Source organism: Theropithecus gelada, chromosome 12 (assembly GCF_003255815.1).
Source record: "Theropithecus gelada isolate Dixy chromosome 12, Tgel_1.0, whole genome shotgun sequence".
NCBI classification, from domain to species: domain Eukaryota; kingdom Metazoa; phylum Chordata; class Mammalia; order Primates; family Cercopithecidae; genus Theropithecus; species Theropithecus gelada.
The window spans coordinates 94,658,464-94,686,358 of NC_037680.1; the positions used below are offsets into that span (position 1 = coordinate 94,658,464).

General features: G+C 41.5%; 1 protein-coding gene and 1 pseudogene across 1 annotated transcript in view; one reads left to right on the forward strand and one right to left on the reverse strand.

The window, feature by feature from the left end:
- The window catches only part of RUFY4 (RUN and FYVE domain containing 4), a 62,530-nt gene that overhangs the window by 8,400 nt on the left and 26,235 nt on the right, over positions 1-27,895 (forward strand). The window lies entirely within an intron of this gene.
- On the reverse strand, positions 22,465-27,805 carry LOC112636224 (annotated as a pseudogene).

Below are 27,895 nucleotides of genomic sequence, written 5' to 3' on the forward strand. Positions count from 1 at the left end.
GGAAAGAATAACCAACACCCTGAGGTTGTATATGGAAGGTGGTCTGGCTGTGGACAGGCACTATCTGGGTTTTGGGGGGACACTAGAGGATGTGGGGGAGTTAGGAACTGGTGTCTTCAGGAATCATGCCAACCTTCTGAAGAGCTGCTGAGGTACCTCCAAGGACCAGCCTTTGCAGCTCCATGGAAAGGAAGCACCAACATTCCTGTTGAACGTTGCATCTTTATCCCACTAACTGGCTAATTAATACAGTTTTTTAAAGCTAGTTTGACTTCGTTTCTATCATTTGACATCAGAAGAGCCCTGACATTTTCAGTCCTCACATGGGACATTTTTACACAGATGAAGCTAAACCACAAAGGCAAACTTGCTAAGTGGACAGCAGGAAACTGAAAGAGGAGAGGACAGACAACAGGAGCTTTGAGCAGATGGTGTGCAAATGAGCTGTGGTCTCTTCAGCATGCATACATTCCTTTGATCATTATTTATTGAGCATTTAATAGGCTCCAGGCACCAAGGACATAGAGTGAACAAACCGACAGGGCCCTGTCTTCAAGGAAGGAAAACGGACTAGGAAAAACTGCAACTCACGGAAATCATTTTGGGAGGGAGGGGCGAGCTCTCTCGGAGCTCCTCATTGTCTTCTTCCAACCTGGACAGTGCCTCTCCGTGCCTACTCTTCTTTCCCAGATTGATTTGGCTATGTTTCTAGATAAACTTTAGACACTGCTTATCAATTTCTGTATAATATCCAGCTAGGATTTGGATTTGGATTGTATAGAATCCATAGATCAAGTTGGAGAAAATTGACATCTTAACGGTATTGAGTCTCCCAGTCTATGAGCACAGTATCTTTCTCCATATATTTAGGTCTGAAATATAAAATTTTAAAGAGTTTATTTGAGCAAACAACAGCTCATGAACTGGGCAGTTCCAAACCAGAAGCAGTTCAGGAATTCCACTGAGGGAATGCAAGAGAGAGGCTTTTATAAGTTGGACACAGAAGTATAGCAAAAAAGAAAAAAATTGATTGGTGGTCTGTTATACAGCTGCTTTATTTGGTCTATCCTGTTGGAAAGTCCCTATTATGTAAGTTTGTTGGCTACTTCTGATTGATTGAGATAAGTTTTGTTTTTCTTTAATATGGGCATTTACAAGAAATAGCTTATGTTTCACTTATGTTTGCAAATCAAGCCAGCTTGAGGTAATTTATAAGGCCTACCTGGTTTTGTTTTCTTGGGGATTCCTGAGGCCTGATTCCAATTTTAATTTACTTTAACAATTTTCCCTTTTTGGTCATCCTTTCAGCAAGCTAAGAGTATGAGCAAGCAATATAGCGTTATTCTCAGTTACTGCTACCGATGTAGTCACTGGAACAAAGAGTCCTGTAGATGCCATTATCATCAACAGCTACCCTGGGATGTAAAATCACATAGTCAGCACTATCCAAAATTGCATAGTCTTTGTAGGCTTGAGTAGTTAGGCTGTTGACTTATCCAAGTTGTCTAATCCTTGATGGCAATCATTTGATGAGTGAGTGGCTGGTGGGAACCACCATGTAAGAGACTATGACACACTCAGGATATAAAGGCAACGACAATCAGGAGAATAATACCCGAGGACTGAAAAATTCCCTGGAGCAGAGTTTCCAGAATTTAATCAACTAAATAAATCAATAACGGAGGGAGTACCTGATTTAAAAAAAAAACAAAAACATATTAGTTTCTTAAGGTCTTTAATTTTGGGGCAACTATTTCTGATTTGTTGACATAGAAACACCATTTCTTATCAATATGAGTGTAAGTTTTTCTTGTTAAATTACATAGCTTAAAGAAAACTCATGGTATGTATCTATGAAAACAAAAGAAAAACAGAGGTTAATATTTTGAGCAAACTATGATCTTAGTTTTTTAGTCCAGAGGCTAGTTAGTTGAGATTTCTAGATTTGAGTGTAAAGCATCTTCAGAAGATGAAATGAGCATGGCAGCTGCAGTCTGATGGATTTACCTCATTTGCAGTTTGAATGTCTCTGGTTATGTCGTTGGGTGTCCTGGTAAACTCTCCAAGTGATCCCCATAGCAGCAGGCATGAAAGTTATTCATACATGATCTGCTGTAGTGATTTTTCTGAAGCTAAAATCATCCAGCTTCAGCTTGAAGGGCTTGGGAAATGGGCAGTTTTAATTTTTAATGAAACAGGAAAAACCAATACTCAATCCAGTTTACAGGGACATAAAACTTCAAAAAAATGAACAGGATCAGAATTTGATAATGGGTGTGTTACAGTTTTCTACTGAAATACAGTCTTTATTATAGTCACTCCTATTTTTACCAAAAATAATCACAATTATTTTGTTTCTACAAAATAAGTCTAGTTTTGTGATTGCAGTGTTGCTTTTCTGGCTAAAAACCTCTGTGGCCAGTGGTGCCTCTGCCCAAGTTTTGGTCTTGCATCCAGGGAGAATGAGGTAGGCAGAGAAGTGGAGGGTGAGCAAGATGAAGAGAAGGTTTACTGCATGTGAGAACAGCTCAGAGGAGACCTGCAGTAGGGTAGCCCCTCTCTGTAGGCAGATTGTCTCATTGAGTCTTCAGCTCTCAGCAGAGAGGAGGCCCTGAAATGGGTGGCTCCTCTATGTAGGCAGATCATCCCAGTGAGTGGTCAGCTCTCAGGAGAGAGGGTAGGTCTTCTCTGCAGCTGATCATTTTGGTCATCTGCCACTCTCAGCAGACAGGAGGCCCTGAAGACAATAGCTCCTCTCTGCAGCTCGTCATCCAGTTGTCTGCAGCTCTCAGCAGAAAGGAGACCCTGGAGAAGGTAGCTCCTCTCTGCAGCTGTTCTTCCCAATATCTGTTCCGCTCTCAGCACAGAGAGTAGCTCCTCTCTGTAGCTGGTCATCCCAACATCTGTTCAACTCTCAGCAGAGAGGGTAGGTCCTCTCTGCAGCTGGTCGACCCAACTTCTGCAGTTCTCAGCAGAGATGAGGCCCTGGAGAGGGTAGCTCCTCTCTGCAACTGGTCGTCCCCACAGACTGCTCTTCTCTGGCTAAGTCTGGGGTATGTATTGTCTTCAGATGGGGGAAGTGCATGCTGATTGGTCCATCAGCAGCCATGGATGGGCACAAGAAAAAGCACTACAAGCTCTACCTCCAGTCCACAGGACTGGCAGCCCAACCCCCAGACTTTGAAGGTGGGGCTTCACCAGTGACCCACCACCTTCCTCCCAGGAGCCTGTCTGCCTCCTGCCACCATCCATGGCATCCAGGCTGCTCACATGAAGGGGCACCCACAGGCCAGTGCTGAGCTGCCCTCAGCCCCATCTTGGATTTCCTCCCATGCTTGTCAGTGCCCAAAGTCCAGAAGGGGGCTGAGGAGGCAGGGGGCTGGTGTCCCAATACTGTTCTAAGTGTGCACCCACCCAGCAGGGCTATGACAGTGCCCAGGCTCAGATGCAACCTTACTGCATGATCAGAGTGGACACCGGGAGTGGGACGAGGCCAGGCAGCAGGAGCAGGCACTTCTGAGCCTGCAAAGGACTGGGAGGCCTTCCGAGGCCTCCAAGAGCACAGAGATGCCAGGAGCTACAGCTAGGCTTGGGCAGCTGCAGTGGCACCCAAGGATGGGTCCATAGAGCAGAAGGCCCAGGCTGCACCTCCTCACTGCAGCCGGTGTCTTGGCAGTGGCCTGATGAGCCACTGCTGCCATCAGTTTCATGAAACTTGACCTGAATGTGTATGTAAATGCAAGAATAATAATTCTATATATGCTATAAAATATGATAATATCCAAGGTGCTTTACTGTGTTTGTATCAGTCAATCTTAGTTATTTAAAACTAGCTGTAATGAGAAATCCCAAATCAGACTTTTTTTATGTTAACTTTTATTTTAAGTTCAGGGTACATGGGCAGGTTTGTTACATAGGTAAACTTGTGTCACGGGGGTTTGTTGTACAGATTATTTTGTCACCCAGGTATTAAGCCTAGTACCCATTAGTTATTTTTCCTGACCGTTTTTCTTTCTTCTCCCATCCTCCACCCTCTGATAAACCCCAGTGTGTGTTGTTCTCCTCTGTGTGTCCATGTGTTCTCATCTTTTAGCTCCCACTTATAAGTGAGAACATCAGTATTTAGGTTTCTGTTCCTGCATTAGTTTGCCAAGGATAATAGCCCCTAGTCCATCCATTTTCCTGCAGAGGACATGATCTCATTCTTTTTTATGGCTGCATAGTATTCCATGGTGTATATGTATCACATTTTCTTTATCCAGTCTACCACTGATGGGCATTTAGGTTGATTCTATGTCTTTGCTATTGTGAATAGCACTGCAGTGAACATATGTGTAGCTGTCTTTATAATGGAAGGATTTCTATTCTTTTGGGCATACACCCAGTAATGGAATTGCTGGGTAGAATTATATTTCTGTTTTTCGGTCTTCACCACACTGTCTTCCACATTGGTTGAACTAATTCACACTCCCACTGACAGTGTGTAAGTGCTCCTTTTTCTCCCCAACTTGGCCAGCATCTGTTGGTTTTTGACTTTTTAATAGTAGCCATTCTGACTGGTGCCAAGTAGTATCTTATTTTTTGTGGTTTTGGTTTGCATTTCTCTAATGTCATTGATGTTGAGCTTTTTTCATATGATTTTTGACTGCATGAGAAATCTCAGATTCGACTTTTTAAAACTTCTCTAGACAAGAAGCCAAGCAAAGAACTCAAAGAACTTGCCCACTTATGTCCTATTTACAAAGAGAGTACATTTTTAATTGAACCAGTGCAAATACCCATATTGCAAATAAGAATATTTAAGAAGAGTTTCCAAATCCTGGAACCATCAGGTAGGAAGAAAAAGATAAATGTTCCCTTTCTATTTAAAAAGTATATTTTATCAAATTAATGTAAGTTATTGACAGCTTAAGAAAAAAGAAAAAAATTTCCCTAAATCTAGAAAACAATACATTAAAAAAAACCAACAATGTTTCAACAAAAAGTAATAAAATGAATAATCATAATCATTCTCATCAGTTAATTTAGCCTCATCTAATTAACTTTTTTGTTTTGTTTGATATTTTGTTAACAGTTTCATGAAACTATCAGTTTTCTCTTAGAGTTTTGGAACTACTTACCCAGTCCAATAGCATAATCTTAGTTATCAGATGCCTGTACTTACCAGTCTTTTTTCTACTTATTTTTTAAAAATTGACAAATATGTACATAATAATGATACATATTTATGGGGTACATAGTGATGTTTTGATGTATACTATGTATAGTGATCAGATCAGGGTAATTAGCACATCCATCATCTCAAATATTTGTCATTTTCTTGTGCTAGGAACATTCAATATCCTCTCTTCTAGCTATTTGAAAATATATACTATTGTTAACTATAGTCATTGGACAGTGCTATAGAACACTAGAATTTATTCCTCCTATCTAATTGTGTATCCTGTAATTGTGTAAGGAGAGTGTAGTCTCTCACTACTCCCCCTGCCACCTGCCCTTCCCAGCCTCTAGTAACCTCTCTTCTACTTTTCACTTCTATGTGTTCAACTTTTTTTAGCTTCCACATATGCGTGAGACAATGCAGTGCTTAACTTTCGGTTCCTGTCTTATTTCACTTAATGTAATGTTCTCCAGTTCCATCCATGTTGCTGAAGTCATCATTTTCTATGAACATTTTGCAATGTTGTGTCATAGTTGCTTTCAAAATCTTCCAGGAAGAAAATTTGGTTACTCTTAAAAATAGAGCATTATAAGACAATCATTAGTTTTATAACTGATAACATTATACCAGAAAATATGAGATTTCTAGGAATTTTATACAATTTCTAGAACACTCTTATCAGTGACAAATATAACTTAGAGGAAGTTCAGCATCACTTATTATTTGGCAGTGCCTCTCACGCAATTTAACACATCAAATAAGTCTAATTAATTTAACTTCCCTCTTGTTACAAGGAGATAAAATTAATTCTTTTGACACATTTCAGGGACCCTGCTGGAAACTCTCAATGTTAATTTGAGGTCCAAAAGACTTAATTTAGAATGTGATTTTGGGGAGCTGTCAAAAATGTCAAAAGGTTTAAAACAAACATTTGATTAAATAGGTTCACAGGTCACTGTGAAACAATACCAAAATGACAATGATTTTAAAGGCAAACACAAAAAGTTTCATTGTGGGGAAAAAAAAAAAGTTTAGCTCTTTTAGTATAGAAAAAAATTCACTTTTCTTCAATAATAAAAGGCTTTTAAAAAGACAACATGAAGTACAAAAAATTACCTTGATTAAACACAAAATCTGTGTTTCTAAGCCAATTATTTGATGAGTAAGGAAAAAAACCTTTCACAATCACGGGGAGACCAATACTCCAAGAAAATGTGTCCTTTTAACAGAGAGAAAACCTAATTCTAACTTTGCACCAGTACATTACTGAGTTTTTTTAACTTTCAAGTAAAATCTATCTAATCTTAGTACTGTGACCACAAATAAAGTTCTTCTGTCATAGACCTTCTGCAACTTTCTATATCTACTCATTTTTTTTGTCTTAGTCTTTTTCTCCTTTTTTATTCTGGATCAATAAGTCATCTTGCTCTAAGACAAAATTACTCTCTTTTCCTCTTAAGGAAAACACATATGTTTTATACTTTTCCTTATTAAAAATACATCTCACTTTTAAAATACATTTTTCACATACATATTTATATACAGTTGTTTTCATTCATCCTTTGTTTTTTGTAGTTTTAATTACATGTATTAATTAAAATTCTTAACCCTTAGTAGCCTTAATATCTAGTGAAAATTAGGAAGTACGTGGTTTCATTGGTTTTAAATCGTATTTCCCCATAGCACAGGATATGCTTACCAGTGCACGCAATTATCTCTAGTTCCTCTTTAACAACCAGCCTAAAGTACATAAGCTTAAATCTACATTTATTTAGTGATTAATAATTTTAGTAGTTTGTCTCATATGGAAATTATCTAGATATTTAATTTATATTTATATTTTCATATTTAATTTTAATGTAGAAGTCTATCCCATTATAAAGTTCCCAGTTATGAATGTTAAGTCTTTTGGCTACTTCTGATGGGTTGAACTTATAAGTTCTGTTTTTCTATAGTATGAGCATTTATATTGATTTCTCTTTTCAGGTCTTTGAGGCATTGCCACACTGTCTTCCACACTGGTTGAACTAATTTACACTCCCAGTAACAATGTATAAGCGCTCCTTTTTCTCTGCAACCTTGCCAGCATCTCTTATTTTTTGTCTTTTTAGTAATAGCCAATCTGGCTGGTCTAAAGTGGTATTTCATGTGGTTTTGATTTGAATTTCTCTAGTGGTCAGTGATATTGAGCTTTTTTTACATGATTGCTCACCACATGTATGTCTCCTTTTGAAAAGTGTTCATGTCCTTTGCCCACTTTTTAATGGGGTTGTTTTTTCTTGTAAATTTATTTAAGTTTTTTATAGATGCTGGATATTAGACCTTCGTCAGATGTATAGTTTGCAAAAACCTTCTCCCATCCTGCAGGTTGTCTGTTCACCCTGTTGATAGTTTCCTTTGCTGTGCAAAAGCTCTTTAGTTTAATTAGATCCCATTTGTCAATTTTTGTTTTTGTTGCCATTGCTTTCTGTGTTTTCGTCATGAGATCTTTGCCCATTCCTATATCCAGAATGGTATTTCCTAGATTGTTTTCCAGAGTTTTTATAGTGTTTCTTATGTTTCTGAAGATATTATGGTTTTTGTAAAGATATATTTGATTCCCTTTATTGTCTCTGTCTCTTTACTTTTGGTCTGATAAACTCAGTTACTAAATATCCATCTACTTCAGATTTCTATTTTTTAAAAAATCAGTTATCTTTTCTTCACTTTCTCTTAATCCTTGTACCTTGTAGGATTATGCCTTTAAAAAATCCCTTTATTGCCTTTTTTAATGGATTTTTGAGAGGAAATAGAGGTAAACACATTCATTAAATTCTCCATTTTTAATATAAAATGCCTCTGGATTTTTAAAACATGCTTATTTTAAAAATCACATTCAGATTGCTCTATTATCTCTAGTCCTCAGTTGTGAAATCTCCCATGGGTTAAGTTGGCTGATTGTTGATTCTGGTGGTTATTAGTTCTTTGTAATATTTAATCATGAATTTCTCTTTTGAAGAGCATATTTTCATGTAATCTTGCATTTGCCCTTGATTACAAAGAAATCTACATGGAGGAAGTTTCATGGCTGTACTGGCTGGGGCACTACTGGGTCACATGGTTCACAGTATTTTTTGTTGTTGATAGATTTCTTGGCCCTGAGTTTCCACACCATTCCAAATGGCAGGTTTGGGACCTCATCACTTGATACTCAGGCTTGGGATTCTAGAATGTTCCTCAAATGACCTTCTTTTTCCCATGGCCTGGGGCAGGCAGCTCACTTGTGGATCATGTCCAGAGTTGGCAGGTGTTTTTCCCTGGGAAAGTCTCTATGTCTCCTTCATCTTTGAAGGATAAGTTTGCTGAATATAATATTTGAGGTCAAAAGTATTTTTCCTTCAGCACTTTGAATATATCATCTCACTCTCCTGGCCAGTAGAGTTTCCACTAAGAAGTCTGTGGCCAGATGTATTAGCCCCTTCATATTTAATTGACTTCTTTTTTCTTGCTGTTTTTAGGTCTTTTTTTTTTTTTTTTTTTTTTTTAGATGGAGTTTCATTCTTGTCGCCCAGGCTGGAGTGCAATGGCATGATCTCAGCTCACCACAACCTCCGCTTCCCAGGTTCAAACAATTCTCCTGCCTCAGCCTCCCAAGTAGCTGGGATTACAGGCATGTGCTACCATGCCTGGCTAACTTTTTTATTAGTAGAGACAGGGTTTCTCCATGTTGGTCAGGCTGGTCTCGAACTCCTGACCTCAGGCGATCCACTCACCTCAGCCTCCCAAAGTGTAGAGATTACAGGCGTGAGCCATCATGCCCGGCTAGGTCCTTTCTTTATCTTTGACCTTCTTTGTCTTTGAATTTGATGAATAGATGCCTTGAGATAATCTTATTTGAATTGAATCTGCTTGTGATAGTGACAGGAGACAGACAAATTCCTAGTCAGACGGGGACGGGTCCCTGGTGAAACCTGACCTTCAAACCAAGAACAGTTTAAAGCCTGAAAACCCAGCTGTCAGTTTTGGATAGAGTCCACGACCGGAGTGAGAACTTCTATCCCCATCTCACCCACTTTCTCTTGATTGGCTACTTCTGGATGATGTCTTTTTAACCAATCAAAAGGTGTTTTTTCCAAAGCCACCCATGGACCAATCAGCAAGTATTCCTCCATTCTAAGCCCATAAAAATCCCAGACTCAGCCTCACAGATGGCTACCCCACTTTCAGTGTCCCCTCCTGCAGCCAAGAGCTTTTCTTCTGTCACTCAATAAAATTCTTCTCCGCCTTACTCACTCTCCAGTGTCCACATATCTTATTCCTCTTGATCACAGGACAAGAACCTGGAACTCATCAAGCTACAGTAGGCAGGAGTGAAGGAGCTGTGATGCTCCTGGCTGGCTTGATGAGCTACAGATGACAGGAGTGAAAGAGCTGTAACCCTCCCTTCCACTTGCCGAACTGCAGGAGCAAAAGAGCTGTGACACTCCTAGCCAGCTCACCAAGCTGTGGGAGGTGGGAATAAGAGCTATAACTCTCCCTCCTGCTCACAGAACTGCAAGAGTGAAAGAAGCTGCTGGGTGCCACTCCCTTCCACTCGCCAAACTACAAAATCCACATTTCGTATTATATGACCTTCTTATAGCTGGATATTCACATATTTCTTTTTTTTTTTTTTTTTTTTTTGAGACGGAGTCTTGCTCTGTCACCCAGGCTGGAGTGCAGTGGCCGGATCTCGGCTCACTGCAAGCTCCGCCTCCCGGGTTCACGCCATTCTCCTGCCTCAGCCTCCCGAGTAGCTGGGACTACAGGCACCCGCCACCTCGCCCGGCTAGTTTTTTGTGTTTTTTTAGTAGAGACGGGGTTTCACCGTGTTAGCCAGGATGGTCTCGATCTCCTGACCTCATGATCCGCCCGTCTCGGCCTCCCAAAGTGCTGGGATTACAGGCTTGAGCCACCGCGCCCGGCCCGGATATTCACATATTTCTCTGTATTACCACATACTTTTTTTTTGGCTTAGCCAGACAGTGTTATATTTGTCTCTGCTAGATGTTTTAAGATCATAAAAGTATGAGTTTGACCTAAGAACAAATGTACAGATGAGAGTACATGCAATGCTCATTGTTTTCTGTATATCAAACACAATTTAACCTTTAGTGATTTTCTTTGACAGGAAAAATACTTGGAATAACGACCTGCTCTAATATCTCAGTTTTCAAGAGTAATCTAGGTAAAATTATTGTAAATAAAAAACAAGGTATATATGAATGGAATAAACATTTATACACAAACTTTTCATGTAATTTAAAATTTTGAAGTTACGTTAAAGTAAATGACAGATATTTATAAAATATCTAAGTAATTTCTTTTCATTTTTTAAATAAATTTTTGTGGAGATGAAGTCTTATGATATTGCCCAGACTGGTCCCAGACTGCTAGGCCCAAGCAATCCTCCCGCCTCAGCCTCCCAAAGTGCTGGGATCACAGTCCTGAGCCCTTTCTAAATAAGATAAAATGCTGAAACATTAATTGTTAAACATAACTTCAAGCTTATTTATTTTTGACTTCTGAAATATTATAAAAACACAAAAGATATTTGGGTCTGTTAAGAAAATGTCCTATACCACATTAGAAATTGTTCTGTAAAAATATGTTTTTAAGTATTATAAAACGTACATTCAGGGGATGTTTATATATAACAGTCCAAAAAAGTACTTATTCCTGGGTTTTTACTAAAAATTAAGGTTTCTAAAATTAAAGTTCTAATCAATATATTTAATTCTGTGTACAAAATATACGAAAGCTAATTTATGCAAGAGAAAAAATATTATGTGGTTTCAATAATAATGAGAAAAAGAGAACGTTCTTGTCCTAAGATAAAATGACTGACTGTTCCAATATTAAAAAAAAAAAAAAAACAGAAAAGTGTAGGGCAGTGATGAGACCTTAAGAAAATAATGGAAGACCTAAGCAAGTTAGGGAGGGTTTATGAAGGATGGTTTTGTGAAGGGAGTTTTGTGTGTGATTACATTGCCTGGATTTAAAAAATGTTTCTAAGTTTTCTAAAAATTAAACACTGACGTCAGGGGTACGATGGCACGGGGCTGGAGACTGATTTTCTATGTTTGAAACAGAAAGCTTTTCTTAAAATGTTGATCTGCTCCTAGTAAAACAAACAAACAAAAAAAAAAAAAATTACAGGGGTTTAATTCTGAATTCTGTTGAATTTTCAATCATCTTCTAAATTACACCTTTTTTCTATTTTAAATGTTCTACATAATTTCAACTTAGAAGTGCTATCTTCCTCATTCAAAATGATAATTTCCTTTCTCAAGGTAGAGTTTTCCTCCTAAAGCTTTTCAGACTTATGTCTCAGGGGTTCAGCTTTTTTCACATCTCACTACATGTGACTCACAGGTCATGCGTCACTGCCTTCTGCTCTTCTTCCTTGAAAAGATACATCTTTTTGCTTTACTAAAGTGGTGACTGTCCCCTTCAACATTTGTCAGTTCCTGCAGCTTTTTCTTTTTTTATTTCAGACTCTGCTCTTGCGGCCTGACCCAGAAAGTTTGTCTTAAAGGCCTAGAAGGACAACGTGTCCTCCAGTGTAAGTTGACTCTGTACTCAGCTCTTCCTGATGTGTCTAAATTGTTCTATGTAACCAGACAATTTCATATGCTTTTACTTTTTCTAAAAGCCATGCATTCCATTGCCTAAGGTATTGGTTTTCTTGTTTACCTTTTTCTCCTATAATATGGTATACATTCCTAACCTGGGGCTTAATCTTCTTGTGTCTAATTAGCTTCGTATGAGGTTTGCCTTCCAGGTTATCCAAATAGGCTTCCCATAAAGACAAGCTGTTATACTGCAGGAGGCTTTTCTTTACCTTTTAAGTAATCCGCCTAAGAAACAGAGATTTCAAGTTTTAAGGTAGTTTTTTGCCAGACAGAGTATTGAGCACCTGTAGTTCCAGCTACTCAGGAGGCTGAGGCAGGAGAGTTGCTTGAGTCCAGGAGTTCAAGGCCAGCCTAGGCATCATAGCAAGACCCCTATCTTTCTTTAAAAAAAAAAAAAAAAGATAACTTCTTGTGCTTTGTGCTGTTATTAAGGTTTGGGGAACCTATTAGTTTATTAATATTAATAAACTAATATTAGGTGTTTTGAAAGCCATCCCTAACACAAGTATAAGGTTTTTATTTTCTCTCAGCTATGTAACATTTTATATTTACTTTTAAAGTATTTTTATTATCCTTCTGATTCAATAAATGACTGTTATTTCAAAATGACATTTGATTCCCCTTATTATTGTTGTTATAATTATTTCATAAACATAAGGCTCACCCTGTCACCCAGGCTCAAGTGCAATGGCATGATCATAGCTCTGTGCAGCCTTAAACTACTGAGCTCAAGGAATCCTCCTACCTCAGCCTCCTAGGTAGCTGGGATAACAGGTGCAAGATGCAGTGCCTGGCTCATGATTCTATTTTAATTAAATGTTTTAAGCCTTTTTAACATCTTTGACAAACTTCCCTAAAATAGAATTCTAATTTAAGTCTTTTTAACCTAACATTGACCTTGGGATTTTCTAGTTGGGCCCCTGGAAAGTCTCAAAGGATGTATCTCTCATGAGGCTTATTTAATATGTTTAATTGTATGAAAAGCACTGTCAAATAACAAAATGATATTAAACCTCTTCTTCTTCTTTTTTTTTTTTTTTTTTTTTTTTTGAGACAGGGTCTCACTTTGTCACCCAGTCTGGAGTTCTGTGCCATGAACATGGCTCACTGAAGCCTCAACCTCCCAGGCTCAAGCAATCCTGCTACCTCAGCCTCCCGAGTAGCTCAGACTACAGGTGTGCACCACCACACCTGGCTAATTTTTATAATTTTTTGTACAGACTGGGTTTTGCCACATTGCCCAGGCTGGTCTCCAACTCCTGAGCTCAAGCAACCCACCTGCCTTGGCCTCCCAAAGTGCTGGAATGACAAGCCTGAGACACTGCACATGGCATAAACATATTTTAAGTTATATTCACAAGGATGTTACTGACAGAAATCTTCATCTTCTAAAGATTATATGAAATTTATAAAAGTCTGATGGTCCTGGTGTTATGCTGTCAGTCATGATTCTCATTTTTGTCTTAAAATGCTGTTTGCAATACAAATGACAGAATTCCTTTTCAAAAGTTGAACTTACATCAGATTTTAAGCATGGCTATTCTAACTTTTTATCATCTACTGTGTTGATTCTTCTCTAAAGGCATCTGCAATCAGATTCATAAGACTCTTAAAAGTACTCTTAAATGCAGGTTTTTAATTACTTTAAGATCAATGGACTAGGGTAAAGCGTGATGGCTCATGTCTGTAGTTCCAACAGTTTGGGAGGTCAAGGCGGAAAGATCACTTGAGGTCAGGTGCTCGAGACCAGCCTGGCCAACACAGCAAAACCCCAGCTCTACTGAAAATACAAAAATTAGCCAGTTATGGTGGCGTGTGCCTGTAATCCCAGCTACTCAGGAGGCTGAAGCACGAGAATTGCTTGAACCCGGGAAGTGGAGATTGCAGTGAGCCAAGATCACACAACTGCCCTCCAGCCTGGGCAACAGAGTGAGATTCTGTCTAAAAAAAAAAAAAAAAAAAAAAAAAAAAAGTGAAGCAAGAAGAGAAGTTTAGAGAAAAAAGAGTAAAAAGAAATGAACAAAGCCTCCAAGAAATATGGGATTATGTGAAAAGACCAAGTCGATGTCTGATGGGTGTGCCTGAAACTGACAGGGAAAATGGAACCAAGTTGGAAAACACTCTGCAGGATATCATCCAGGAGAACTTCCCCAACCTAGTAAGGCAGGCCAACATTCAAATTCAGGAAATACAGAGAACCCCACAAAAATACTCCTCAAGAAGAGCAACTCCAAGACACATAATTGTCAGAGTCACCAAAGTTGAAACGAATGAAAAAATGTTAAGGGCAGCCAGAGAGAAAGGTCGGGTTACCCACAAAGGGAAACCCATCAGACTAACAGCAGATCTCTCGGCAGAAACTCTACAAGCCAGAAGAGAGTGGGGGCCAATATTCAACATTCTTAAAGAAAAGAATTTTCAACCCAGAATTTCATATCCACCCAAACTAAGTTTCATAAGTGAAGGAGAAATAAAATCCTTTACAGACAAACCAATGCTGAGAGATTTTGTCAGCACCAGGCCTGCCCTACAAGAGATCCTGAAGGAAGCACTAAACATGGAAAGGAACAACCAGTACCAGCCATTGCAAAAACATGCCAAAATGTAAAGTCCATTGATGCTAGGAAGAAACTGCATCAACTAACGAGCAAAATAACCAGCTAATATCATAATGACAGGATCAAGTTCACACATAATCAAGTTCACACATAATATTAACATTAAATGTAAATGAACTAAGTGGTCCAATTAAAAGACACAGACTGGCAAATTGGATAAAGAGTCAAGACCCATCAGTTTGCTGTATTCAGGAGACTCATCTCACATGCAGAGACACACATAGGCTCAAAATAAAAGGATGGAGGAAGATCTACCAAGCAAACAGAAAACAAAAAAAAAGCAGGGGTTGCAATCCTAGTCTCTGATAAAACAGACTTTAAACTATCAAAGATCAAAAGAGACAAAGAAGGCCATTACATAATGGTAAAGGGATCAATTCATCAGGAAGAGCTAACTATCCTAAATATATATGCACCCAATACAGGAGCACCCAGATTCATAAAGCAAGTCCTTAGAGACTTACAAAGAGACTTAGACTCCCATACAATAATAATGGGAGACTTTAACACCCCACTGTCAACATTAGACAGATCAACGAGACAGAAAGTTAACAAGGATATCCAGGAATTGAACTCAACTCTGCACCAAGCGGACCTAATAGACATCTACAGAACTCTCCACTCCAAATCAACAGAATATACATTCTTCTCAGCACCACATAGCACTTATTCCAAAATTGACCACATAGTTGGAAGTAAAGCACTCCTCAGCAAATGTAAAAGAACAGAAATTATAACAAACTGTCTCTCAGACCACAGTGCTATCAAACTAGAACTCAGGACTAAGAAACTCAATCAAAACCGCTCAACTACAATAACCTGAATAACCTGCTCCTGAATGACTACTGGGTACATAACAAAATGAAGGCAGAAATAAAGATGTTCTTTGAAACCAATGAGAACAAAGATACAACATACCAGAATCTCTGGGACACATTTAAAGCAGTGTGTAGAGGGAAATTTATAGCACTAAGTGCCCACAACAGAAAGCAGGAAAGATCTAAAATTGACACCCTAACATCACAATTAAAAGAACTAGAGAAGCAAGAGCAAACACATTCAAAAGCTATCAGAAGGCAAGAAATAACTAAGATCAGAGCAGAACTGAAGGAGATAGAGACACAAAAAACCCTCCAAAAAATCAATGAATCCAGGAGCTGTTTTTTTGAAAAGATCAACAAAATTGATAGACCACTAGCAAGACTAATAAAGAAGAAAAGAGAGAAGAATCAAATAGATGCAATAAAAAATGATAAAGAGGATATCACCACAGACCCCACAGAAATACGAACTACCATCAGAGAATACTATAAACACCTCTACGCAAATAAACTAGAAAACCTAGAAGAAATGGATAATTTCCTGGACACTTACACTCTCCCAAGACTAAACCAGGAAGAAACTGAATCCCTGAATAGACCAATAGCAGGCTCTGAAATTGAGACAATAATTAATACTCTACCAACCAAAGAAAGTCCAGGACCAGACGGATTCACAGCCAAATTCTACCAGAGGTACAAGGAGGAGCTGGTACCATTCCTTCTGAAACTATTCCAATCAATAGAAAACGAGGGAATCCTCTATAACTCATTTTATGAGGCCAACACCATCCTGATACCAAAGCCTGGCAGAGGCACAACAAAAAAAGAATTTTAGACCAATCTCCTTGATGAACATCGATGCAAAAATCATCAGTAAAATACTGGCAAACCAAATCCAGCAGCACATCAAAAAGCTTATCCACCATGATCAGGTGGGCTTCATTCCTGAGATGCAAGGCGGGTTCAACATATGCAAATCAATAAACGTAATCCAGCATATAAACAGAACCAAAGACAAAAACCCCATGATTATCTCAACAAATGCAGAAAAGGCCTTTGACAAAATTCAACAGCCCTTCATGCTAAAAACTCTCAATAAATTTGGTATTGATGGAATGTATCTCAAAATAATAAGAGCTATTTATGACAAACCCACAGCCAATATCATACTGAATGGGCAAAAACTGGAAGCATTCCCTTTGAAAACTGGCACAAGACAGGGATGCCCTCTCTCACCACTCCTATTCAACATAGTGTTGGAAGTTCTAGCTAGGGCAATCAGGCAAGAGAAAGAAATCAAGGGTATTCAGTTAGGAAAAGAAGAAGTCAAATTGTCCCTGTTTGCAGATGACATGATTGTATATTTAGAAAACCCCATTGTCTCAGCCCAAAATCTCCTTAAGCTGATAAGCAACTTCAGCAAAGTCTCAGGATACAAAATCAATGTGCAAAAATCACAAGCATTCTTATACACCAGTAACAGACAAACAGAGAGCCAAATCATGAATGAACTTCCATTCACAATAGCTTCAAAGAGAATAAAATACCCAGGAATCCAACTTACAAGGGATGTCAAAGACCTCTTCAAGGAGAACTACAAACCACTGCTCAGTGAAATAAAAGAGGACACAAACAAATCAAAGAACATTCCATGCTCATGGATAGGAAGAATCAATATCGTGAAAATGTCCATACTGCCCAAGGTAATTTATAGATTCAACGCCATCCCCATTAAGCCACCAATGACTTTCTTCACAGAATTGGAAAAAACTACTTTAAAGTTCGTATGGAACCAAAAGAGAACCCGCATTGCCAAGACAATCCTAAGCCAAAAGAACAAAGCTGGAGGCATCACGCTACCTGACTTCAAACTATGCTACGAGGCTACAGTAACCAAAACAGCATGGTACTAGTTCCAAAACAGAGATATAGACCAATGGAACAGAACAGAGACCTCAGAAATAAGACCACACATCTACAGCCATCTGATCTTTGACAAAACTGACAAAAACAAGAAATGGGGAAAGGATTCCCTATTTAATAATCGGTGCTGGGAAAATTGGTTAGCCATAAGTAGAAAGCTGAAATTGGATCCTTACATGAAAATTAATTCAAGATGGATTGGAGACTTAAATGTTAGACCTAAAACCATAAAAATCCTAGAAGAAAACCTAGGTAATACCATTCAGGACATAGGCATGGGCAAGGACTTCATGTCTAAAACACCAAAAGCAATGGCAACAAAAGCCAAAATTGACAAATGGGATCTAATTAAACTAAAGAGCTTCTGCACAGCAAAAGAAACTACCATCAGAGTGAACAGGCAGCCTACAGAATGGGAGAAAATTTTTGCAATTTACTCATCTGACGAAGGTCTAATATCCAGAACCTACAAAGAACTCAAACAAATTTACAACAAAAAACAAACAACACCATCAAAAAGTGGGCAAAGGATATGAACAGACACTTCTCAAAAGAAGACCAACCAACACACACATGAAAGACAACCAACACACACATGAAAAAATGCTCATCATCACTGGCCATCAGAGAAATGCAAATCAAAACCACAATGAGATGCCACCTCACACCAGTTAGAATGGCAATCATTAAAAAATCAGGAAACAACAGGTGCTGGAGAGGATGTGGAGAAATAGGAACACTTTTACACTGTTGGTGGGACTGTAAACTAGTTCAACTATTGTGGAAAACAGTGTGGCGATTCCTCAAGGATCTAGAACTAGAAATACCATTTGATCCAGCCATCCCATTACTGGGTATATATCCAAAGGATTATAAATCATGCTGCTATAAAGACACATGCACATGTATGTTGATTGCGGCACTATTCTCAATAGCAAAGACTTGGAATCAACCCAAATGTCCATCAGTGACAGACTGGATTAAGAAAATGTGGCACATATACACCGTGGAATACTATGCAGCCATTAAAAAGGATGAGTTTGTGTCCTTTGTAGGGACATGGATGCAGCTGGAAACCATCATTCTCAGCAAATTATCGCAAGAACAGAAAACCAAACACTGCATATTCTCATTCATAGGTGGGAATTGAACAAGGAGACCACTTGGACACAGAAAGGGGAACATCACACACAGGAGCCTATTGTGGGGAGGGGGGAGGGGGAAGGGATAGCAATAGGAGATATACCTAATGAAAATGACGAGTTAATGGGTGCAGCACACCAACATGGCACATGTATACATATGTAACAAACCTGCACGTTGTGCACATGTACCCTAGAACTTAAAGTATAATAATAAAAAAAAAAGAGATCATGGACTAAATAAATAACATTTCTAAAACTCTAATGAGAAAACTGATAGGTTCATAAAACTGTTAATCAAAATCAAGCAGAATAAAAATTGATAACATGAAATTGAATAACTGATACAAATTATGATTTTTATATCATTTGAAATATTGTTGATTCTTTACTTAAATGTCTTGTTTTCCAGATTTAAGAAAAGTTTCTCTCTTAAGCTATCTGTAGTTTAACAACAATTTGGTGAGGCAAATTTTCATGAACAAAGGTGAAAACATTTACTTATTCTTCCTACTCGATCCTTCTAAAATTTGGAAATTATTTGTGAGAACTTTTTATTTTATGACAATATAGTTATTCACATAAATTCAATAAAATTCTGTTTCCTTTATAACAAGATGCAATTAAAAATGTTAATTATATTATCAGGGTTAGACTAAGTTATCATGTTTTAACTTATTTCCGGGTACTGCAGATAAAATCAGAAGCCTGCCTTAATGTGACTTCCTAGTCTCAAAATTAAAAAAAAATAATAATAATAAGATACAAGGCCAGACACATTGGCTCTTGCCTGTATTCCCAGCACTTTGGGAGGCTGAGGCAGGCAGATCACCTGAACTCAGGAGTTCTAGACCAGCCTGGGCAACATGATGAAACCCCATCTCTACTAAAAATACAAAAATTAGCCAGGTGGCATGGCAGGCACGTGTAGTCCCAGCTACATGGGAGGCTGACACTGGAGAATTACTTGAGCCCAGGAAGTGGAGGATGCAGTGAGCTGAGATCGCGCCACTGCACTCCAGCCTGGGCAACAGGGTGAGACACTGTCACCAAAAAAAAAAAAAAAATACAATCTAAGATTCAATCACTGTCTTTACTACACTTATATAAATAATCAGGCCCAACCTGATAAAACTAAATTTGGTGTTACTCTGATTATCTTCAGTAAAAATTGGGATGTCTAGAATACACTCGTTATTGCTTTTGTATTGTAGTCCAGTACCTTGTTTTTGATTTTTTATTATCTGACTGTAGAAGAGACTGTATCCTAAATTCTTCTGGGTTCCTCCAATCCAATTTTCCCCTATGGAATTACTAAGCAGGAAATTACTCTTTCCTAAAGCCCTAAACTAAAACTAAACAACTTAACATACATTTCAAGGAACAAGACTCATGCCTAATGTATGGGTCCACACGGAGAGTTCACCAACCATCCCCGCCCCAATGCCATCATCAGATATTTGAACTACAAAACTGGCAACTTCATGCTATAGGCAGCTTTTCCCAAGACCGTCAAAATATAACTCCATAGGTAGTACAACTCCTACCCCTCTCATTGACTACCTTTTCCACTTCACAGGATAATGCTATAATTAAAATTTCACAAATTAGATACTGCTATGGGTAATTTGACAGAATCTGACCTAAAAAAATTCTTCAGTCCACCTAGCAAGTATCTTTGGCAATATTCTAGTAGAAATTTTTGTTCAAATTGTCCCTTTTCTAGAGTTGGCACTCTCTGCTTTAATTCAGCCCAGTCACGGAATGCTACACAATGACTGCAACAGGTCTCAATTTGATTTGTCTAGTTGGTTGCCTTGAGGCTTGGGGTTTTTGTTCAAAACCATTGTACAAATTAGATTTATTATACTGTTGCTGGTTGTTTTGTGTATTCTGCTCTGTAAGCTCTGTTTTATTGCCTGTCTAATCTTTGGAAAGCCAGTTCTCTGAACAGGACAATGTTAGCCCCACACTTCAAGATGATTGCTGATGCCTGCCAGAATAATGTTTTTAGCTTTGATTTCAAACTATTGCATTCACAATATTCCCTGGTGTGGCTGCACCTTGAGAGTGTAACTAATCAATTCCCTATTGATGAACATTTGAGTTTCTTCTAATCTCTGATTTTTGTAAATAAGGGTGCAATGAAAGTTCTGTACACATTTGTCCAATTAAGCGGGTATTTCTGTAGGATAGGTTTGTAGTAGTATAATTCCTGAATCAGAGATTGTGTGCATTAAAAGAGATGTCATCAAATTGCTTTCTCTAAAGCTTGTACCTATTTATCTACTACCAGCAATGCATGAAAGTATCTTCTTCTAATCTGGTGAATTCTCACTCCAAAATTGCAGGATGCAAAAGCCTGCACTCCACTCTGTGCAGTGGGTCCTCAAAATTACCCGAGTTGTCCCTGTGCTCTTCAATCACTTTCTCCTTAGCTTTTCCTTTAACATTTTAAAACATTTCCATTGTGAATAGTATACATACTACAAGTTAAGAAAAACTTACATTTATAGCCCAAGGAATAATAATACACTAAAGCCCAAGCATCTATCATGTGGGTAAAGAAAGAGGACACTATCAGGGCCTTCAAAAGCCCCAGTGTGCTTCTGCCTTCCCTGACCCTTTAATAAACATCACCTGAACCTTTGTGGGAACCATTCTTTTTCCTTAGAGTTTGCACATAAGTTTGTGTGGAGGATTAGTACTGAGTCAGCATGATATGATAAAACTGTGATTCCCCCAAATTCTCTTCCTTTCCCATTTCCAGATCAGTGGGGGGCCAGAAGGGACCTTGTATGTGAGATCTGGAAGGGGGAAATGGAGCAGCAGTTTCATTCCGCTTCAGCTCAGGAAGGTCAGCGCAAGGCGCCAGACACCTTTATGGGTGTGTGTTTGGGTGGGAAAGAGAGAGAGGGAGGGACACTCACAGCAGGTGCTGCTGGCTGAGCTGGGAGAGCTCTCTGCCTTCCTGCTACCTGATCAGGGGGATTTGGTGAACTTACTCAACCCTCCGCACCTTCTAACTCTAAGTCCGATCCCTGACACTCCTGACTACTGCTTCAACCAAGGACATGAGACGCCCTAGAGCATCCCAGAACACATTTCTTTCCATGATGCGTGGTCTACAGCAGGAAGCTTGGGTTGTGGGCAAGGGAATGGCAAGACTGGACTCCATCTCTATTCCATCCTTCTCTCTACGACACAACAAACAACAAAGAGATTTACTTCTTGTAAAGACTCTCACCCAAGACCTCTGCTCACTCTTGCCCCACTTCTCTGTAGCAGTTTGGAAGCTTTTGGTTGGAAGAAACAAAATAAACACACAAAAGTGGTTTAAGCAATGAAAGACATTTAATGATCTCATTTAGCAAGAAATTCCAGCCTTGTTTCTTTGGCAAACATACCTTTGAGGACCAAGGTATTTTCTTTTTAACTGAGGTAAAATATACATAAAATTTTATCATTTTAGACATTTAAGTGTACAGTTCAGTGGCATTAAGTACTCAGACATTGTTGTACAACTATCACTACTGTTTATCTTTACAACTTTTTCAACATCCCAAACATAAACTCTGTGCCCATTAAACCGTCACTGCCCACGCTCCCCTCCCCTCAGTCCCTGGTAATCACTGTTCTGCTTTCTGTCTCTGTGAATTTGTTTGCTCTCAGTACCTCATGTAAGTGGAATCATAAACTATTTAGCTGTTTATGTCTGGCTTATTTCACTTAGCATAACATTTTCAAGGTTCGTCCATGTTGTAACATGTATGAGTACTTCATTCCTCTTTCAGGCTGAAGGATACTTCATTACGTACATATCACATTTTGTTTAGCCATTCATTCATTCATTGATGAACATTTGGGTTGTTTTTGCCTTTTGGGTCTTGTGAATAAGCTGCTATGAACATTGGTGGACAAATATGGGTTCAAGTCCCTGCTTTCACTCCTTGTGGGTCAATTCCTAGAAGTGGAATTGCGGGATCATGTGATAATTCTATGTCCGATGTTTTGAGGAAAGCTGCCATACTGTCTTCCGCAGTGGCCACACCATTTTACATTCCCACTCACGATGCTCAAGAATTCCACTTTCTCTACATCTTTGTGGACACTTTCTATTTTATGATTTTGTTTCTTCTGATACTAGCCATCCTAATGAGTATGCAGAGCTGTCTCACTGGAGGGTAGATTTTCACTTCTTAGAACACAGAGTGCCACGGGCTCAGGGGCGGGATGGACAGAGCTCTAGCAAATGACGTAGTAATTATGGCAAGGGGTGAGGCACCAGGGCAGGCTTTCTAAACCATGCAAGAGAAACTAGTAAGAACGTGGCCGCCTCTGCTTCCTGTGACCACAATGGGGGTTGCATGGACACTGAGACCAAGAAGAACCAGTGGACATGAGGCTTGGAATGTGACTGTGAAAAGAAGGGAGGAACCCCACGGGGCTGCACTTAGGCAGGACGTCTTAGAGAGTAGTGGAAGTGTGCCCTGAAGAAGAGCCAACAAAGGAAGGCCTGCTGTCTTTGGGCAGGGAGTCCTTGCTGATCAAGCCATGTGTGGCTAGAATCTTGAGGAGTCCATGGCGAAACTTCTGGCCAATGAAGGCGTAGATGAGGGGGTTGAGGCAGCTGTGAAAGATGCCCAGAATCTCGGTGGCATCCAGGGCCTGGTCGATGTCGTTGCGGCGCTGACAGCTCTCCTTGATCATCTGGGTTCTCATGAGGGTGTCTGCCAGCAGGACCAGGTTGTAGGGCAGCCAGCGGAGCAGGAAGATGAGGACAACAGCAAAGATGACCCGCATGGCCCAGTGCTTCTGCCCCATGTGAGCCTTAAACAGCATGCGCAGGGTGAATCCATAGCAGAACAGCATGACCAGTAGTGGCACCATGAAGCCAAAGGTCTGGGACAGGGTCCGTAACAGCATCTGCCAGTTTGCTGTATTGTTGCCCATGTCCTCATAGCAGACTGGGCCAACGTAGGGTGGTCCTTGGGAAAAGTGAGATGGGTAGGGCCACTAACAGGAACAGGGTCCACATACCCAGACATATGAACTTGACCAAGTGATGCCGCTGGGTCAGTGTGTGGGGGGCATGGATAATGGCCAGGTAACAGTCCATGCTGCGGCAGGCCAGTAGTAGAATACCACTGTAGAAGTTGACTTCCTTCAGGAGCTAGACCACCTGGCACAGATTGTGCCAAAAATCCAGCCATTCATCTTGGAGGCAGCTGAGATGGGCAATGTCAGGGAAAAGAACAGGTCGACCAAGGCCAGGTTCAGCAGGTAGACATCAGCAACAGAGTGGCTGACTCAACTGAATAAGATAACCAGCATCAGCAGGGAGTTTCACATCAGATTCAGTAGAAACATCAGGGCATAGATGATGACCAAAACATAATTGATTTCTAGGGATTCTGACCAACATGGGGCAGAATCTAGTAGAAAAGGGGGCAGGTCAAGGCTGTAACTGTAATTACTAAAATCTCCACTGAAGATGTCTTCCCACAGGTAATTTTCCCAGCTAAAATTTTCCATTTTTGAGGTAAACTTATTTTCTGGCCTATAGAAGAGAGAAGAGGATTATTGCACAATAAACTCTACCCAGATTATTGCCCATCCACCCAAGAACCTGGGATAGGATTCTTTGTGTTGGCTTGTATATTACATGGAAGTAATTTTCACCTCTAATTTGTATATGGCAGGTAGTGTAAAGTTTTGAGACAATGTTAGTGATAAATGCCACAGTTTATCAAAAGACTTCCGTACTGGTTCCTTTCCATGCTGGACACATATTCTTAGCATTTCCCGTGACATCACAGTCTCCCAAAACTTTGTAGAACATTCCCTGTGGATAGTAACTACAGAACACTCAATCCTACGTAGATTCCTCAGTGGTGAGCACCTTCAGTTGTCGAGGCTGGGTTTAATGTTCAGAAACATGAGATGCCACTCAGTTCTTAATCAGGGGACTAAGCAGCCACTCCAATGGGGTCGTACCCTCAAAAAAGATCAAGGTTTGACTATAAAGGTGAGGGATGAATCTCTTTGTGCATCCATCTGAAAGTTGTTTTGAAAGAAGTGTTCCGGAAAATGGTTTGAACAGTAGCCTGGAGTTTTGGAAGGCTCGAGTAGAACAGTCTTCAGTTAATTAGTAAGGCCCAGTGTTTCTCTTTTGGGTAAAAGGAGGCCTGCTCTGGGAATGTGTGTGTAGTTTGGAAAAGTATACTAAAAATGATAAGCGGCCAGGCACAGTGGCTCACATCTGTAATCCCAGCACTCTGGGAGCCCGAGGTAGGCGGATTGCCTGAGCTCAGGAGTTCGTGACAAGCCTGGGCAATACAGTGAAACCCAGTTTCTACTAAACTACAAAAAAATTAGCTGGGCATGGCGGCGTTCGCCTGTAGTCCCAGCTACCTGGGAGGCTGAGGCAGGAGAACTGCTTGAACCCAGGAGGCAAGGGTTGCAGTGAGCCGAGATGGCACCGCTGCACTCCAGCCTGGGCGACAGAGCAAGACTCCGTCTCAAAAAAATAAAATGACACAAAATAAAAATAAATAAAAAATGATAAGCAAGTGCGCTGCCTGATTATTCCTGTGGGTGGAAACGTAACAGGTTATTTGGGGAGCTCTGAGCAGCCATGTGCCGCCATGCAGGATGAGCAGACACAGTCAGTTCGCACCCCAATAAGAGGGAGGGGCGGCAGGAAGCAGAGAAGACAGGGGCTGCACTACCCTTGCTTGGTGGCTCTCCAGCCCTGCTGGGGCCCCTTCCTGTCCTGCACGTGTGTGCCTCCATCCAGCCCTGACTCCCCTGTTCTTCTCATTCAGTCCATCTCTGCTGGCTCTGCTCTTGCTACAGGGGCAGCAGAGATCCTGCTCTGGGGAAGCCTGGGTGTAGAGGGTGGGCTGAAGCCATTCAAAAATGTTATCCCAGTTTCTCAAAGAAGTCAACTAAAGCAATCCAGGTCTTTTCTGAACCACAAAACAGATCACCCTCCGGCCATTGCCTTAGAGTAAGAGATGACTATCCTACTACCCACCATGTCCAAGACCATAACCTATCTCCAAATGGAACCCAGTGTCACAGAAAAACCAGGAAGTTAAAGGTCCCAGGACCCACTTCACACTCACCAGGCTGGGCACACTCAGAAAAACATGCCCAAGAACAATGTGGGTGAGGAAGTGGAAAAGTCAGAACTCTCCCATATTGCAGGTAGGAATGTAAGATGGTGCAGCTGCTTTGAAACACAGTTTAGCAGTTGCTCAAAAAAGTTCAACATAGAGTTACCATATGAACCAGCAAACCCCATCCTAGGTATATACCCAAGAGAATTGAAAGCTATGCCCACACAAAAGCTCATGTTCATAGTGGCATGCTCCAGCCCTCAGGGATTAACCAGCAGGCAAGGGGCAGAGTGGGCCAAGAGGAATAGGAAGAACCTCAGAACCTTTGCAGGAAGCAGCTGGGGGCAGACATGGTAGGCACTGAGTCATGGGTGTGAGGGAGGCGCACAGTGTGAGGGCAGAGCATCAGGCTCCCGGTTCCCCAAAACTAGCAGGGAGGTGGGGCCTCTGCAAGTGCTGTGTCAGACAAAATAAGCTCACCACGTCACACATTAGCCCATAAGGCAAGGTCCTTAGGAAGCTCTTCCTTCACCTGAGCCGAGCTTCCACCTCTGAGGCTCCTCTTCCTTCAACCAAACAAAAGTCTCTTCTGACCCCTATTGATTCCTGCTCCTATCTGGGTAGAAACAGGAGCCCGAGGGTCCCCAAACTCCAAGGCTTCAGCCACAGCCCATCAGAGGCCAGAAGTTGGTCACAAAACAATAGTATCTTCCATGAACCCATAAGCACCCCACCCCAGCCCCGCTCCACCTGGTCACCAGCTTCACTGTACTTATACTTCCTGGACACTGCCACCTCCCTGGGAAATTCTGCACTGGGGCTTTGCGGGAAGTGAAGCATGAAGAAGTATGTGATAAGGGATGGGGAAGCAGAGCCAGAAGGGCTCAAGGCCAGGCGCCTGGAAGCAGAGGGCCCCAGGTTGCCTCCTCCACCACCAAGAACCCTCAGCTTCTGATCACAGTGCTGGCTCCCAGCCCTGGTGGTCAGCCGGACTGGCTGAGACCCTCCCCAGCCTGGACCAGCCCACTTCTCTCCAACTCCCTTCCCTCCATGGGCAGGAGAGTCCAGGACAACCTCAAGTTGGGTATCCAGCGCTGATCCCGTTCAGGGCTCTCCCACCCACCTCTCCATCTCAATCCACATCCTCCCTCACTCCCTCCCACAACCCTGGGCCAGAGGTGTCAGGCAGGGGGTGCCCCAGCTATAGCAAGTGCTGAGGTCCAGGGAGAGCTGGAGTTGGGGAGACAGGAGTGGCCACCAGCTGGCAGGGGCAGGTGCAACTTGAGGCCAAGTCTGAGCCACCATGATCTTTACCCACCCCAGGCAGCTTCAGGAGGGAAAGAGAGGGTGCTCCTCTTACACCTTCCGCACTGCTGCCATGCTGAAGGGGCAACTGGGGCTTCCGGAAGAGAAGCCTCTGTGCCCAAAGACCCTGGCACCCTAGTGTCCAGGTCCTCCTCCTATTCCCATCCCACAACTGCCTGCCTCCCTGCCCTCCCCCTCCAGCTCCTCCCCACCCAGCACCCATCCTGTCCCCTAACCCCATCCCCTCCCCTGCAGGGAGCCCAGCCTGGGAGCACAGCAGCCTTCTCCGAGTCCCCCTTCATCACCCCAAATCCAGTTTCCTCTTCTAGACAGCAGCCAGCCTAAAACATCTGGGCAGGCAGTCCTAGCGCAAGTCCTGGATTGGGGGTTGGGGGACAGACCCTGAGGTCAGCTCCATATGGATTTTCCAGCCTGGTGGAGAATCGTCTCATCTTTATGAGATGAGAGGGGCCATTTTCAATGTCCTCCCACTCCTTCTCACCCACACCCAAGCTATCTCCATGTCGAGTCCTTTCTCCAAAATTAGTCGTGGCCCCGGTCAGCACTCTCCCTGGCCCACTGCAGGTGGGGCATCAGCGTCAGAGGAGAGGAGGGGTGGGAGGAGAGGGAGGCGCAGAGGGGACGCAGCTACAGTCTGTTCATTAACCACCTTGACTGGCCATTTCTGCCCAGAGTGGTAAAGAAGGAATAAGGACTTGTGGCTGGGGAGGGTGGAGGGGGCACTCCTGCCAGGCTATGCCCAAGGGCAAGGGAGCAGGGCCCACGCTTTAGAGTGGAGATGGAGACAGTGCTTTGAACCCTAACCTTGCCGGGCCTGCCAGCCCCACTCACTCACTCACCTTTCCTGTAGAGGAGCCACTGAATGAGGTGGGTGTCTGGGACAAGGGATTCCCAGGACAGGCGTAGTGGCTGGTGATGCGAGCAGAGGCTGTGGCTGGCAAGAAGCTGGTTTCCCAGAAGAAGGCAGCGAGCGAGCCTGTGTCCAGGCAGGGAGTGGGGTGCAAGGAGCAGAGCTGGTCCCAGGGCCACTGCTGGGAGCAACTGAGCAGAGGGCTTTACTAGTGGGGTTCCCTCCCAGACCAGCCCAGGGGCGGGCCAGCAGTGCACCACCTCCTTCCCGGAGACAG